Genomic DNA, 16,972 nt, shown 5'->3' on the forward strand with positions numbered 1-16,972 from the left:
CCACTACTGGGTGTGTATATATATATATATGTATATATATATATATATATATATGAAATAAGTTGTGTTGAAAGGTCTCTGCACTCCCATATTTATTGTAGCACTATTCGTAATAGCCAAGGCACAGAATCAACTGAAGTGTCCAACTACATATGTATGGATAAAGAAAATGTGGTATATATACACAATATAACACTGTTCAGCCATAAAATGGAAGAAAATCCTGTCATTTTTGGCAACATGGATGGACCTGGAGAGCATTATATTAAGTAAAATAAGTCAGGCACAAAAAGACAGACACCACATGGGCTCACTCATATTCGGAATCCTGAAAAGTTGATTCATAGTAGAGAGTAGAATGGTGGTTGTCAGAGGTTGCTTAGTATAGAGGAGAGGCGAGAATAACAAAGGTTGGGCAATGGGTATAATGTTCAATTGGATGGAATGAAGACATCCTGGTGCTCTATTTCACAATAGAGTGACTATAACTCATAATTTATTGTGTATTTCAAGATAGCTAGAAGATTCTGAATGTTATCACTACAAAGAAATAATATGTATTTAAAGTGATGGATGTGCTCATTACTCTGATTTGACATTACACAGTGTAATACATGTATTGAAATATCACACTATACTCCATAAATATGTACAATTATTATGTGTTATAAATAAAGCAAAAATAATCCTTAAGTATTTCATTAAATCAAAACCTCAAGAAAATAGAGTCGTTCAGTCACGCCAGCAAGAATAGCAATCAAGTTTGCACGTGTGCAGGCAATGACAAATTCATACATCACAACCACCACCTGCCCCACAGTGTTTGCAATTTCTCATCAAGTGAAATATGCATCCCAATTTTAGAAATATAAAAATGTAAAGAATGTAATTTTTCAAATTGATAAAATATGATATTAAAATACTAGAGGTGCCAGGAGGAAGAAGAGCAAGATAGATGGGGATGGCATGTTTTACATGAAATAAAATAGATTAAGCATTGAGCCCAGTGCCTTCTCCTTGCATTTCAGAGCTGGAAGAATTCACACATTTACAGACTCTTCTCATGTGAGAACCATCATCGAGAAGGCAGTGGACTAAGAGCCTCAGTTAAATTTTAATTTATTCTAATTAGTGAGATATCATTCATTCATTTTATTAATATTTATTAATAACCTGCAGTCTAGCTGATGGGAACAGAATCATAAATCAAAACCTGCAACTCTTCTAGTTGGTGGAAACAGAATCACGAATTAAAAGGTCTACAGAGCTTATCTTCTAATAGGGGAAGCCCATATTGTAAATAATTAAGCATTAACTGAAGAGTAGAAATCCAGAAAAATAAGTGTTGTGATATTATTGATAGAGAATAACTGCGTTTGGTGAGGTATTTTTTAGATAAGTGGTCAGGGAAGACCTCTTTGAGTGGCGATATTTATTGCCTGAGGCAAAATGAATAGCTAGGCAAATGAGGGGAAAGGACAGGTTTGAAGTACTATCTCAGCACGGCTTTCACTTAACTTTCCTCAGGTGGGAATCAGCAAGTTAATATTTACAACAGAAATTCCCTGGTACATTCAAAGTCAAAATTTAAGGGAAAACACCATTTCTCTCCATTAGAAAAACTGCAAATACCTTTCTGTCTCTTTGTAAGCTGAGTAAGGACTAAAACCTGTGTATCTTCCTGAATGGACTTATGTTTGTGGCCAAAATCAAAGTTGAATATAAGTTGTGGTTTGTTTTTTATATCTAGCACATCAGCATTTTATCAGAGAACCATGAATACTGTCTATTCTTAGTTTAAAAATATTTGCTATAATTACCTATGAATTTTTCTTCGATATTTGATTGCATTGTTGTTTTAGTGAGGGCAATTTATTTTTAAAATGCAAAAACGTTAAAATTGGGTCTTTGAGAGTTTTTAAGAGAGATTCACAGTCTTCAATCTCAGTAAAAGCTGAGATTCTTCAGAACAAGAACAGTTTCATCAAGTGTCACTTGGTGGCAGCATAACAAAATTGCAATCAAAGTTCCCAACTTGGGGAGCTACGTTCTTTTAGGAACAAGCTAGTGAAAGACAGTGTTATGGCTGTTCTGTAACACCCAAAAACCCTGCCAGTGTTTTTATAATTTATTACATGAAAAACATTTTAAAATACAGTGTTACAAATAGTAATTTTTTCATTAATATAGCATTCATTAGCAAATATTTATTGTTTCTATTATATGGCAGAAACTGAGTTAAAAGTTAGGGCTAGGTAGATAAATTAAGCACAGTCTTTACTTGGGGCTACATTGTGTCTGCCCCAAAATTCATATGTTGAAGTCCTAACCCCCAGTATCTCATAATGTGGCTGTATTTGGAAACAGGGTATTTAAAAAGGTGATCAAGTTAGAGTGAGGTAGTGAATTTAGAATGAGTAGGGCCCTAGTTCTACAGGACTAGCGAAAATATAAGAAGTGAAAACTTGGAGACATCACCATGGGATGTGCCTTTTCCTCGCTTCACCTTCTGCAATGATTGGCAGCTTCCTGAGGCCTCACTAGGAGATGCTGTTATGTTTCCTGTATAGCCTGCAGAATCATGAGCCAATTAAAATTCTTTAAAAAAAAAAATTACTCAGGCTCAGGTATTTGTTTATAGCAATGCGAGAATGGCCTAATACAGTCAGTAAAATATAGTAACCATAAGAATCAACAATGATTGAGGTTAATTTTAATCTTTCTGGAGCTAGGATATAAAGAGAAACAGGCAAGATAGTTGGAAGACATTCAGTTTTTTAGAATATCCATCTTCTTAGGGCCAAAAAATATTCTCTGCATTAAATAAAAAGGACAATATGCATATTGTTTTCTATAGGGGAAGTAATCAATAATATCTCCAGAAGCATTTTACAGCTAGCATAGCAGCAGGTGGGTATCTTTTATCCATTACAGTATTCCCTTCTGCACAAGCTAAGGGCTTAACAGTGAAATACCCGAAGATTCCAGTAGGGGATAAATTGATGGGTTCAGGCAGCCTTCTGGGGATCTGACGGGGGCCAGGGGGAGGGTGTAGTATACATTTAAAGTTGATGAAAAACATGTGCCTTCAACAATCTTTTCTAAACATTGATTTTCTAAGTTGAGCTTTTCACAGGAGATGCTAAAAGATGTAAAACTCATGTAGTAAGCATTGGGAAGCTATTACAGATTAGTAATCTTAGGGTCAAGAAAATCAGGTAGGGGTTTTAGAAAGAGAATTTTGGCCGTCAGTAGCAGGCATGATTAGAGGATCAGAGACTTTCGGAATAGTACTTGACAATGGAAGCAGCATGATCTTATGACAACACAGCTACACTACTTTTGAGTGCCCCAACATAAAACACCACATTGCAACTGAAGCATCATACTTTAATTTCCCTGACAAAATAGATATATCTTTGCTACAGCACACACTTGATAAAGATATTAGAGGATCTACTGGTAGTCACTAGCCAATATCATTTTAATTACACATGAATCATACTGTTTAAACATTAATAAACTATATAAAAATATTTCCAATATTTCTTCAGAGTCCATTAAACCCCAAACTTAGCAAAGTTTGATAGAGTCCCACAGACAAATAATTTATGATTGCCATTTATAATTAAGTACCACACACAAGTTCCTTTAAATATCTTTCCTGGTTTAGAGACTCAGCAGAGGGAGGGTGGAAGTGGAATGAGGGACAAAAAGCTACATTTGGGATACAATGTACACTACCTGGGTGACCCATGCACTAAAATCTCAAACTTTACTATACAATCCATCCATATGACCAAAAACCACTTGTACCCCAAAAGCCATTTAAATAAAAAAAAAAAACTTAAAAAAAATACCCTTCCTATAGAAAGCATACATTTGATAATTTTTAAGTATTATTTTTAAACACTTCAGTACTTTGGGATATTAAGCTAACAGATTAAAATAATGATGCCAGTTACATATCATTTCGTTCATTATAGGATTTCTAGAAAACAATCATCTGTGACAAAGTGTTTTCATTAATCTAAGTTTATTTTAAAGCATAAACCTAGAAAACATACTTCTGATAGAATTTTAGTACATAAGAAGACATACATTAAAGCTCAAATTAGCAGTGATGCTCAGAATTTAAAGGTGGACACAGGGAAGGGAGCATCACACACTGGGATCTGTCAGGGGGAAAAGGGGAGGGACAGCAGGCGGTGGGGAGTTGGAGAGAGATAGCATGGCGGGAAATGCCAGATATAGGTAACAGGGAGGAAGGCAGCAAATCACACTGCCATGTGTGTATCTATGCAACCATCTTGCATGTTCTTCACATGTACCCCAAAACCTAAAATGCAATAAAAAAAAGAAAAAAAAAGAATTTAAAGGTGGTTTGTTTGAATTGGTTTGTTGATTTTGTTATCAGATGATTTAATGACTGAAAATCCATTATTGATCTCTGACAATGTTTACCATATCACTTAATCTTCCCATAAAATATTTACTCTAACTAACTGCCACTGGCTAGTATGTCACATCATGAACTGATGGCCCAGAGATAAGACCTCATGTTGTTTATGGGCTAATATAATTAGGAATGACATTAAGGTCAGCTCGTCTTGCATTTCATCTAAAATAACTCTGAAATACGTGGTTAATGTGTTGCTAGATCATATCACCTTCAGTCTTAGAGAACAAATACATAAACACATGTAAGTATACATATGTATTTTTGTCTGTCTCATATATCCTGTCTATATGATAGTCAAAAAAATTGGTCATGAAGATTGGCCTTCTTGGCAGATGAGGAGGCAGAGAGAGGGACAGAATCTCCATTCATGCCTTTTTATTGACACCACCAGTTCTCGCCAAAGGTTAACTGTGGTAAAATTATAGTGTAATAAGATCTTAAGCAATAATTAACTGGCAGGTGAGTTTCTAAAGTGCCAATTTTAAACTGGGGTGTGTGTGTCTGTGTGTGTGTGTGTGTGTGTGTGTAGATTTCCAGAGGTTAAAGCAGTTACCTACAGAGAGTTACGTTAAATTATTCAAGGTATTCAATAACCAAATCACTAAATCATAAACCAAGTGGGAGCTAGGAGAGGCAGGATAGAGTATTTGTATTATATTGTATTTGTATTATATTAATAATCAGGGGGTTTATGAACATTGCTACTTATATTACAGTTTTTTCAACCTTAGATACTTTGGTGATGGGAGAGGCAGGGTTGAAATCTGCTATCCTAAAACTGCCAGAAAGATAATTTGGCCATATTCTTGGAAAAACTCCAGATATACATAGCATTTTCCTCTTTATACTTCATTCTAGTGTGATGAACCCTGGATAGTGATCATGTAGATAAGTTGAAAACTTTCATGATTTAGTCTGAGCTCAGCTCTTCCTTTCTGGTTTTCTAAGGCTAAAAAGAAATCCCTAGATTTACGCTGCCAGACACTGCTGCTGAGCACTGAACGTCAAACGAGGAAGATGTTACAGTGAAGCACCGCTCTAATTCCCTCTCAAGTGCTATGGCCATCTCTCAGTGGGGCAAACATTGAGAAGCCAATCTGAGCCCTTAACTTCAAAATCCTAGAGTCCGCATGATATTGAAAGGAAAGCATTAAACTTTCCTTTAAAGTTTCCTTTAAAGTTTCCTAAAGAAGTCACACTCCTTCTGCACACCTGAGCCATGTCATCAGGGAATGTTTAATGGTATCAACCAGGAAAGGCCACAGTGCTTATGTGTCTGGGTATTGGAAGTTTAGTGCATGATCAGACTCTATGCAGAAAGTTATCTGTAACTTCACAGAGTACTTACAAACAACTTTCCCATCACTATAGAGTGATGATGCAAATCAGCATGGGAAAATAGGGATGAGGAAATGTCAAGAGAGAAAATACAGAGATGGAGGTTTAAATGAGAGAGACATTATCTTATATTATCATTTTCTTGGCCCTCTGGTTAAGAGCTGTCAGTTCTTAAAGACAGAATTTGGGGGACTGATGTCAGCCTAGTACAGCAGATTTTTCAAAAAAATCATACATAAGTATTAATAGTAAAGCATACATATATATGCATGTAATTTTCAGAGTATGAGCTCAGTCACTTCAACAGATCTTGTTTGTTTTCTTCATTGGAAGCTTTATTTTAAAAATTGATTCTTCTCTGGATTGTATTGAGTTTCTAACCACATTAAATGAGGTAAATAATAATGGCTATAACACTTGAAGTGGTATTTGACTAATTAAGATCCCAATGGGAGAACACTGCTGTATACCTTACTCTCTCATGATGTTTATTCTTATCTCTTTGATGTGAATTACTATATTGATGTTAGAACTAATTTGACCAGTTAACTCTTCATTATCTCATTTTGATCTTTAAGCATTTTCCATATTTTGGTTTTTACTCTCAAATAAGATAACTATTTTAAAAGGAATCCAAACTGGTCATGTTGGCTCATACCTGTACTCCCAGCACTTTGGGAGGCCAAGGCAGAAGATTGCTTGACCAGGAATTTCAGACCTGCCTAGAGAAAACAGTAAGACTCTCTCTACGAAAAATAAAAATAAAATAAAAATAAATTCTCCAAGCATGGTGGCACATGCCTGTACTCCCAGCTACTCAGGAGGCTAACACAAGAGGATCCCTTGAGCCCAGGTATTTGAAGCTGCAGTGAGATATGATCATGCCACTCCAACCTGGGTGTCAGAGTGAGACCCTATGTAAGTATGTAAGTAACAAGTAAACAAATAAGAGCTAAAACTCCTTTGGTGAGGCATATGGAAGGCTTAAGAAATTGAACTACATATTCCTGTAGTATCTTTGTTGTTGTTGTTTTGAGACAAGGCAGGGTGGGGGTGTCTTCCTCTGTTGCCCAGGCTGGAGTGCAGTGGCACAGTCATGACTCACTGCAGTCTTGACCATCTGAGCTCAAGTGATCCTTCCACTTCAGCCTCTGGAATAGCTGGGACCACAGGCAGATGCCACCACATCTGGCTTTTTAAAATTATTATTATTTTTTGGTTAAGATAGGGGTCTTCATATGTTGTTCAGGCTGGTCTCAAACTCTTAGGCTTAAGTGATTCTTCCACCTCATCCCTCAAAAGTATTGAGATTACCAGTGTGAGCCACTGTACCTGGCTGCTTTTTTGATTTGACATGAAACCATAGATCTACATTTTTACTTTCAAATTCTTTCTGTAATATTTGCATAGATGAGCATTTGAACTTCAATATGTCAACTTGAATTTGTCTCTGTTGAACTTTACCTTGTCATGATGCAGCATTTTTTTCTTTCATTTTTGCATAAATCTTATGAAGTGGTATGTATTTCAAACTTTCCATAGTCAGTCTAAATGTAAACAATGAACTATGACACTTCAGGGATATTGTAAGCATTTGCTGTGCATACCTACTTGAGATTCTATGAAGTATTCAAAGCTGTTCTCAGAACTGAATCTCCATGTAAATCTTTGAATGCTTTTCTTTGGTTTATGAAGAAAAATGTTGAGCCTACTGCTCTATGCTTGAATTTTGAGGCTGCCAGGATGAGTTTATCCTGCAAACGCCTTCTGAGGGTACCTCACAAAAATATAATAACTTATACTGAGCAGCAGGAGTGCCAGGGAAATTACAATCTGCCTTAGAACAAAATGGACTGTTATTGAGGAGTTAGTGAGAAGTGTGGTATCACGCAGTGCCTTACTCTAGGTGATTCTGAACAAATGCTTTATCAGCAATTGTTCTCAAAACAGCAGTATAAAATCATAGTTAAACCTAGTGGGCCCAGATGGATGCAGTTTTAAGATATATTCTAAAAAGAGTCATAGAATAATTGAACCCCTTAATTGCTAACAAGATCTAGAAGTTATTTCCAGAGTTAGTGATCCTGAGGAGTCTAGGTGAAGAATTAGGATACGGATTAAGTGAGAGGTTTTGCCAGAGGCTTTCCCTGGAATGCAAATTGTGTGAGGCTGGTAGAAAATAGCTGTCTGACAGGTCTGCTTTTCCTCCATCCCTACCTGCATTACCTATGGGAAAATGGCTTTCCTCTATTGTCACCTTTATCTAAGAAAAAAGTAGATGTAATTGGATTTCTTTACCTTTATTGCCAGCAAAAAGAAATACCGAGCATATGATATGATCAGGAACCTGGATGAGGGTTTAAGATAAATGTCAGAATCCTAGATTCTTTGTTTTTTTTTTTTTTTCAATCAATTTAGAGATTTATTTTGCCAAGGTTGAGGACTACAGCCCATGACACAGCCTCAGGAGGTCCTGAGAATGTGTGCCCAGGGTGGTTGGGTTACAGCTTTGTTTTATACGTTTTTGGGAGACAGAAGTTACAGGTAAAGATATAAGTTGCTATATGTAAGTTGTGCATTAGTTTGGGTCAGAAAGGCAGGACGTCTCCAAGCAAGGGTGGGCGGTGTAGGGGGTTTCCAGGTCATAGGTAGATTTAAAGACTTCTCGACTGGCAATTGGTTGAAAGAGTTAAGCCCCACCTGAAGAGTTGAATTCAGCATAAAGAAATGCTTCAGTTTAGACAAGGGGGTTGTGGCAGCCAGGGTTCTCGCCATGGAGATGAAGCCTCCAGGTGGCAGGCTTCAGAGAGAATAGATGGTGAATGTCTCCTATCAGACCTTAAAAGGTGTCAAACTCTCTAGAAAACAGCTAGTAAGGGAAAGAGATTCTCTACCAAAAACAAATTTGTCTCATGAGAGACAGCTTTGCAGGACCATTTCAGAATATGTCAAAGAAATATATGTTGGGGTAAAACACTGTGATTTCCTTCAAGCCTGTTATCTGTCATGTGATGCTATGCCAGAATCAGATTGGAATTTGATATCTTATTGCTACAAGGAATCTGTTTTGTCAGTTTTAAGATCTCTGCTTTGACTGGGTAGAGCAGCTCACACCTGTAATCTCAGCACTTAGGGAGGCCAAGGTGGACGGATCACCTGAGGTCAGGAGTTTGAGTCCAGCCTGGCCAACATGGTGAAACCCCATCTCCACTAAAAAAATACAAAAAAAAAAAAAAAAAAAAGGAAGAAAAAAAAGATCTCTGTTTTAATGTTAATAATGCTGGTCAGTTGTGTCTAAACTCCAAAGGAAGGAGGGTACAATAAGACTTGTCTGACCTGACACCACCCTTCCCATCATGGCCTAAACCAGTTTTTCAGGTTTCTTTGGGATCCCATTGGCCAAGAACAGGGTCCATTCAGTCAGTTGAGGGGCTTATTTTTGGTTTACATTACTAATCCAGAGAGGAGATTAAGCCCTGTTTAAATCTCCACCCTCATTTTCACCTTGTTTCAAAACAGATTCACACAGATTCAGCAATGATTATTATTGTTACTATTATTACCATCATCATTTTTGAGGCAGAGTCTTGCTTTGTCATCCAGGCTAGAGTGCAGTGGTGGCTCACTGCGACCTCTGACTCTTGGTTTCAAGTGGAAATCCTAGATTCTTAACCTAGATATTGCTTTCTGGTTAAAAGAATGCAGGCTGGAATGGAACATTACATTATAAGAGATTTGAAAGCCAAAGTCTCCTCCTATTGGGATTCTTTACAGCGTTAAACTATCAGTATAGTCAATACCTGGGTAAACATTTTATTGAAACAACTTTGGAATATTATTATTTTAAATTGAAGATTAGAAATTCCCTTACTGTGAAATATGAAAGGAAATATGGCTGTAAGGCCAGTTCAGTCTTTCCCTCTTTAACCGGCATAGAAATTGCTGAGTTTGGTCTCACATTCCTACAGAAAAATAAGGCTAAATAGTTTTTTTCAAATTATACCCATTATCTCTGGGAAGCTGGGATTGGAACCTGGTTATGAGTCAGATGAAAGAAAATGGGTCCACTTCAGGATGGCATGTGAGATAAAATTGTATTACTATATTTATTGAATGCTGTGTATGTGAAAAAATAGTGTTTAGCATTATAAAATAATATTGAAATGATTTTAATAGGAAATAGACAAACTGTTATGTTTCATACAGACATTGTCATGGAAATATTGACGTTGCCAACACATGTAGCTAAATTTTCCCACTGCTCTTATGAAATAGATTCTGCTCTTTCTCTTTGAACACCAACATGTGTTCTCAGTACAGAGACAAGTGACTCAAAACAGAAGGTGTATAGCTTCTCTTGGAGTGTTTCCCAGGACAGTGGCCTCCTGTGCAATCTTTGGCTATGGAAGCATGAGTGAGTTCAATAGTGCAATAAACATTCTTCCCTGACTCCAAATTAGTGGCCCAAATACTAATTTGTCCAAGAAATTGCCTGCTGGTGCTGTAATTTCAACTCCCTCTTCAACTGGCAGAAAGGTATTCATGTCCACAAACAAATAAAAAAATAGGGGCATATCTATTGAGACAGGTGAACACTAAACCTCTAATTGCTTAAAGTAATTTGGAAACATATTTCTGGAATCATAATACAAAGAACATGACTTAAAGAAATTATTAAGCAAGTAAGAACAATTTGAATTATTTCTACCTGATCTCATTTCTGTTGGGCATTTACTAAGTATGTGAAGAATTACTCTCAGAGGTTAGACAAGTCAGCTGTATGGTAATAATCATTTCTTTTCTTTTTTTTTTTAAGGGTTACATTAAATCAGAGAAGAGTAGAAACAGCAGTGAGAAATAAATGCTTTACAATATCTTTGAAAATTGTCTAGAATACTAATAACCTCAGAATTAATTCAAAGTTTTTAAAACTTTACCCTGATTAAAAAACAAAATTATTCACTGGAAAAGAAAAACAAAGCCTCAGTTAAAATTATTTCATTCTAACCTCTCCTCTTTGTTCTCTCTTCTACATTCTTCTATCTTTAAATATACTGAAGGTATGTCCCCAAAGATATATATAATGGTATTTGCAGTACAATTTTCTTGTGATAATCACTTGTATTTTGTAAATGTTTTTCTTTGCTGCCTGGCTTAATTCAATTCTAATGTATTTTTTCTTTTACCTAACAGTCTCAACATGTGTGATATAAACTCTGATTATTACAGAGATTATAACATGTAGAATGGAAGAAGAATAAAGGCAATACAGATAGATAAATCTTTCAAGATTTGTGTTGCAGGAAGAAACTAGTTTAGAGATTCTGTTTTTGTTTCTGTTTTGGCTGAAATTTAATTTAATCCTTAAATTTCCTATGGTGACATTTAAAATATATGTATTGGATTTAGAGGTGTGCTTTTAAATTAAAATATGTAGAGTTATTCCATTCAATTTTCTGTTATTGAACATTTCTTAAAGACTCAGCATACATAGCATGAGACATGAACTTCTTTTATTGGAAAGCTTCAGTGACAACACTGAAGGAGAACAGTGTTCAGAAGAACACTAAACACTAGTGAAAACTTAGTTTCACTAGACACGGAATATAATCTGTCTTTAAGCATTTAGTTTGCATGCTGCTGTGACAGCATGATTAAACTATGACATAAAATTTAACTTATCAGGTCTTTCATTGTTTTGATGTTTAGTATCTAGAAAAAAAATCCCTTATGTAAGCTTGTGCTCATCACTATGGAGATGTTTCTTTAGTCTCTCTCAAATGTAATCAGGAAAGACTATGATTAGAAAAATATCTGCATCAAGCCAGGCATGGTGGCTCACACCTGTAATCCCAACAATTTGTGAGGCCAAGGCAGGCAGGTAATCTGAGATCAGGAGTTCAAGACCAGCCTGGACAACATGGTAAAACCTTATTTCTACCAAAAAAATAAAATTAGCCGGGTGTGGTGGCACAAGTCTGTAGTCCCAGCTACTCAGGAAGCTGAGGTAGAAGAATTGCTTGAACCTGAGAGGCAGAGATTGCAGCTAGCTGAGATCATGCCACAGCACTCCAGCCTGGGAGACAGAGGGAGACTCTGCCTCAAAAAAAAAAAAAAAGAAAGAAAGAAACACAAATCTACATAAGTGTTAAATATTCAAATGCATTTTTGTGTACAAAATTCTCTACTAAGTACAGATGAAAGTATTATAAATATACATCAATCCATGGAGGGATGAAAGAACATAAAACATTTATTATTGAAGCAACTAAAAGAGGGAAAGGGAAGTGGGTGTTCAAAATTTAGTGTGCATCAGAGTCACCAGGAAAGCTTGCTAAACATTCCTATTCCTGAACTCTCCTACCTGGAAATAATTTGGAATGCCTGGGATCCAGGGACCTGCATTTTAACAAATATTCTAGGAAATTCCTATGTATTTAATTCAGGGATGAATCTTTGAGCCTCAGAAGGGTAATAAACTAAATTATTAGGTAAGTATTAAAGAGGGAGTTGGTGAAGCAGAGAACAGATGGGAAGGAAGTCATTAGCAAATCAAGCTGGTGTTCTTGTTTCCAATTTCACTGGAATAAAGGAACCAACCAGAAAAGAATTCCCAAACATTCCACAGAACATTTATCTATTCATTTGTACCTTTGACCCTATATCAAGTTAAATGTATCACTGAGCAAATTGTGACCCTAGTTGAGACCAATCACTTCAACTGATATTCTTGCCTTTCTACAGCAGTACTACATTTACCTCTTTGTTATCTGATCATTATTACAAGAAGAAGTATTCCCATATTCCTTCACTTTAAAACACACACACACACACACCCCTCTCCATTTCACTCCCCACTTCAGGTACTTGTCCTGTTTTTATTTCTCTCTTTACAATAAAACCACCCCCAACAAATTCTTCTGATCACAATTTTCAATTTTCCTACTTGAATATTTTCCTGGCCTCTCTCCAATTACAATTTTCCTTTACCATCAAAACTGCTCATAAAAGATCACCAATGACCCCTATCTTGCCAATCATCAATTCTCAGGTCCCATCTCATACAGTCTAACACCAGCATTTGAATTAGGTCAGGCCTCTAGATCAGGGATGTCCAATCTTTTGGCTTCCCTGGACCACGTTGGAAGAATTGTCTTGGGCCACACATAAAATATACTAACACTAATAATAGCTGATGAGCTCAAAATAAATCGCCAAAAAATTCTCATGGTGTTTTAAGAAAATTTATTAATTTGTGGGACAAGCATGGTGGCTCATGCCTGTAATCCCAACACTTTGGGAGGCCGAGGCAGATGGATCACCTGAGGTCAGGAGTTTGAGACTAGCCTGACCAAAATGGAGAAACCTCCATCCCTATTAAAACCAAATAAAACAAACAAAAAATTAGGCGTGGTGGCACATGCCTGTGATCCCAGCCACTCAGGAGGCTGAGGCAGGAGAACTGCTTGAACCCAGGAGGCAAAGGTTGTGGTGAACCGAGATTGCCCCACTATACTCCAGCCAGGGCAACAAGAGCAAAACTCTGTCTCAAAGAAAAAAAAAAAAAAGGAAAATTTATGAATTTGTGTTGGGCTGCATTCGAAGTTGTCCCAGGCTGCATGTGGCCTGTGGGCCATGGGTTGGACAAGCCTGTTCCAGATTCAATATCCCCTTCGGCTGACTTCCAGGACCTCAGAATAGCATTTCACTGTAGGTTCCTTTGCTTCTTATCTTCCCATCCCTTTCCTCCTCCTCCCACCACCACCTGCCTTTATCTCCCTTTACTGTTTTATTGGATATTTCATCAATTCTCATAGCTTCACATACCATCTACAAGCAGATAATTCTCAAATGTAAATCTCCAGCCAGTCCATTTTCCATTTATGTCAAACTCATATTCCCACAGTTCGTGACTGTTCAATAAACACCTCAAATTTAACATTATCAAAAACAAATGTGTAACCATTTCCCCTCTCCTAATGTACACTTACACAGCCTTTCCCATTTCAGTAAAAGACAACTCTGTATCAAAAGCTGCTCTGACAAAAAATCTTGAAGTCATTCTTGCCTTCTCTCTTGTTGTGATATCTCATATCTGGTCCATTAGCAAATCCTTTGTCTCTATTTTAAAAATTTGTATATCCAGAATATCACCTCCTATCGCCTCTATTGCTAACATTCCAGTATAAACCTCTCCTATTTTTCTCACAAGGCAGCCACAGGGAGTCTATTTAATTCACATTAAGGTCAAGTCACTCTTCTGTTCAAAACCCTAAAACTCTCATCTCACTCAGAGTAAAAGCTAAACCTTTATAAGACTCTTCAATGGAAAATTATGTCAAGTAAATTCAAGTCAAGCTAGGATAAGTCAAGTCAAGGCATGTCAATCAATCCAAGCTGAGACAATCTGAGTCATGTCATGTCAGGGCACAAGACAAGACAAGTCATGCCAAGTCCTAGATGATCTCCCCACCCACCCATTCCTTCTTGATCTTCCTTCCAATTTTTGTCTCACTAGACTCCAACCACACTGGCCTCCATGCTCCGGAACTCCCAAGTCATGATCTTTGCTATAAGGCTGGTTGCCTCACAGGGAGCTCCGACACGCCCATCCCTCTCCACACCTGAAAATTATGTCACCACTCAGCATCTAGCTTCGCCAAGCCCACCTCTGCACTCAACACTAAACTCTGCACTCGGCACCTAGCCCGCCGTTGGAAATCCCCTCTGCACTCAGCACCAGGATCTGCACTCATCACTAAACTCTGCACTCAGCACCTAGCCAGCTGTTGAAGAACCCCACCAAAATTTAAAAGAAGCCCCTCCAAACCCTGCCCAATAGCGCATTGCCCTGTCCAGCCTGCCCACCGGAAATCCCGCCTACCTACCTGTAGCAGCTTGCCATGTCCACGTCCTGTTCCTCCACAGCCAATCAGAGTGCCTTCCCTCCCTATGTAACCCCACACCTGAGAGGAGTCAGGCGCAACTTCTCTGGCCCCCTTTCCCTGGACCGTAGAACCTCGCCCAGGAGCCGAATAAACTGGCATCTAATTGTTCTCATGCAGGCCTCAGTTTCCTCATTTTAAATTCAGCAATAAACCTTACAGAGAATCAACCTTACATTTGCTAGGGCTGTTGTACCTGAAATGCTCCCCCCCGGAAACCTCTGTTACTTGCCCACTTGCTGATTTTCCATCTGTACTCGTAAGTCACCCTTCAGTTTTGCTTGTGTAGTCTATCTAATACTGCAACATAACCTGGCCTACACACTCCAACTTCCGCCTCTCATTTTTTTGGCTTTGAATTCTTAACTAATAACATAGAATTTACTTATTCATCTTGCTTATTGTGTGTAATTACCCTGTCTCTCTCCAAATACGAAGTTCCTAAATTTTCGTCTCACATATTAACTACTGTGCTCTAGAGAAGTGCTTGGCAAAAAGTGTGCACAGAAAATAGTTCTTGGAAGATGAGTGAATGGCTTGAAGAGCACTGTCAAAATGTAAGTGTTGCGATCTCCTTGAACCTGGATAAAGGTCTTAGCTAGTTTGTATCAGAAGGTGGAGTAGCAGCCGATGGTGCAGTAACAGCAAAGTCGCAGCTGCACTATGCAGGCGCCCTCCCCCCACCTCCACCTACTGCCTTCTTCCCTTTAGCTTGAATGCAATACTGCTAGTCCTTTGTAAAGGGACATTTTTAAATATCTTGGGAGAGTTTTGGTGAAGTCAATTTTTTTATTACATGGAATATTTTCTAAATAATACATTTTAAACATGTAAGAGAAAATTCAATTATAAACTTCCTCTTTTCCCCTCTCTCTAAAGATTGTTTTAAGTAAAACTATGTGGCTCACAGAATATATTTGGGGCTTATCAGGACACAAGCATGCTGCTACTAAAATTATTATTTTTTGTAAGCCTTTGTAAGCTTGCTGTGGCAATGAAAAAAATACACAAGAAGTAGGCAAACTTTCTTTTCTGAAACATCAACTCCAATTGTAATTAGATTTCTGAAATCGTATGTCTAATACCTAGTAGAGTGCTTGATAAGTAGAACTATTCCTCTTTCTTTCTGACTCAATCTCTCTCTTTTCCCTCCCTCTCTCCCTCCCTCACTCCCTTTCTTTCTCTCTCTGAGAGAAAGAAGAAGTGAATTAAATTGAATGACTAATTTCCAACTTCACATGGTACAATTGATTAAATTTTGGCATTGTCTAAATTGTTGGAATAATTTAGACCAACTTAAATAAGATACAAAAAATTATAAAAACAAGGATAAAGATAGTAAGGGGAGCCAATTCTATTTGTTTACAAAAGCCCTTGTTAAGAGAACTGTTAGCTTACATTTTATTTTTGAAGTTCTTTAAATCAACCTACTAATAAGATAAATGTTCATACTTTGTTCTACTTATTGTGCTAGACAATTTAGACACATTATTTACGTTATTTAATTTACTTTTTTTTGTGTGTGTGAGGTCTCACTCTGTTGCCATGCTGGAGTGCAGTGGCCTGATCTTTGCTCACTGCAGCCTTCACTTCCTGGGTTCAAGCAATTCTCCCACCTCAGCCTTCTGAGTAGCTGAAACTATAGGAATGTGCCACCACATCCTGCTAATTTTTGTATTTTTTGTGAAGACAGGGTTTCACCATATTGGTCAGGCTGGTCTCAAACTTTTGACCTTAAGTAATCCACTCACCTCGACCTCCCAAAGTGCTGGGATTACAGGGGTGAGCCACCGTGCCTGGCCTATTTATATTTCACTTTAAAGAAAAGTCCTATGACCAGGAAATTTCTCTGACCCATATAATACAAACTGCTTATCAGAACTCTATACATGTCACATTCATTAAGTCCTCTAGAGTCATGGAATATTATCCTTGAGAGGGGTTTTAATGGATTTTGACTGTTGTTTATTTCTTAAGAAACATTAGTCTTCCCTGCCTACATGCATTTCAGTCTTTCTCCTGAGGATCAATTTTTCTCACACTCCTGGTCCTCAGTCTGATGAGATAGTTCTAAGTCAACCAATCTGGACCATTTTCCTGAATACAGTGAGAAGTATAAAGCTATACATGTGACCAATCAAAATACGTAAGATATACTGTGACTTTTACTGGGATATATAAAAACAAAATTTTGCTGTTCTTTTATGCACTCCAACCAGAAAAGTTT

At 37.4% G+C, this 16,972-nt stretch overlaps 1 protein-coding gene and 1 long non-coding RNA gene across 16 annotated transcripts in view; both read right to left on the reverse strand.

Moving 5' to 3' along the window:
• Positions 1–16,972, reverse strand: part of MAGI2 (membrane associated guanylate kinase, WW and PDZ domain containing 2) — a 1,439,413-nt gene that overhangs the window by 1,271,882 nt on the left and 150,559 nt on the right. The gene's annotated exons all lie outside the window — the stretch shown is intronic.
• LOC116549994 lies at positions 13,930–16,303 on the reverse strand. The gene is made up of 2 exons (XR_004268190.1): positions 14,922–16,303; positions 13,930–14,365 (listed from the first exon to the last, which is right to left on the reverse strand). It is a non-coding gene; the product is annotated as an uncharacterized LOC116549994 (long non-coding RNA).

The sequence above is a fragment of the Sapajus apella genome, unplaced genomic scaffold, assembly GCF_009761245.1.
Source record: "Sapajus apella isolate SASKATOON/1434 unplaced genomic scaffold, GSC_monkey_1.0 scaffold7, whole genome shotgun sequence".
Taxonomy (NCBI): Eukaryota; Metazoa; Chordata; class Mammalia; order Primates; family Cebidae; genus Sapajus; species Sapajus apella.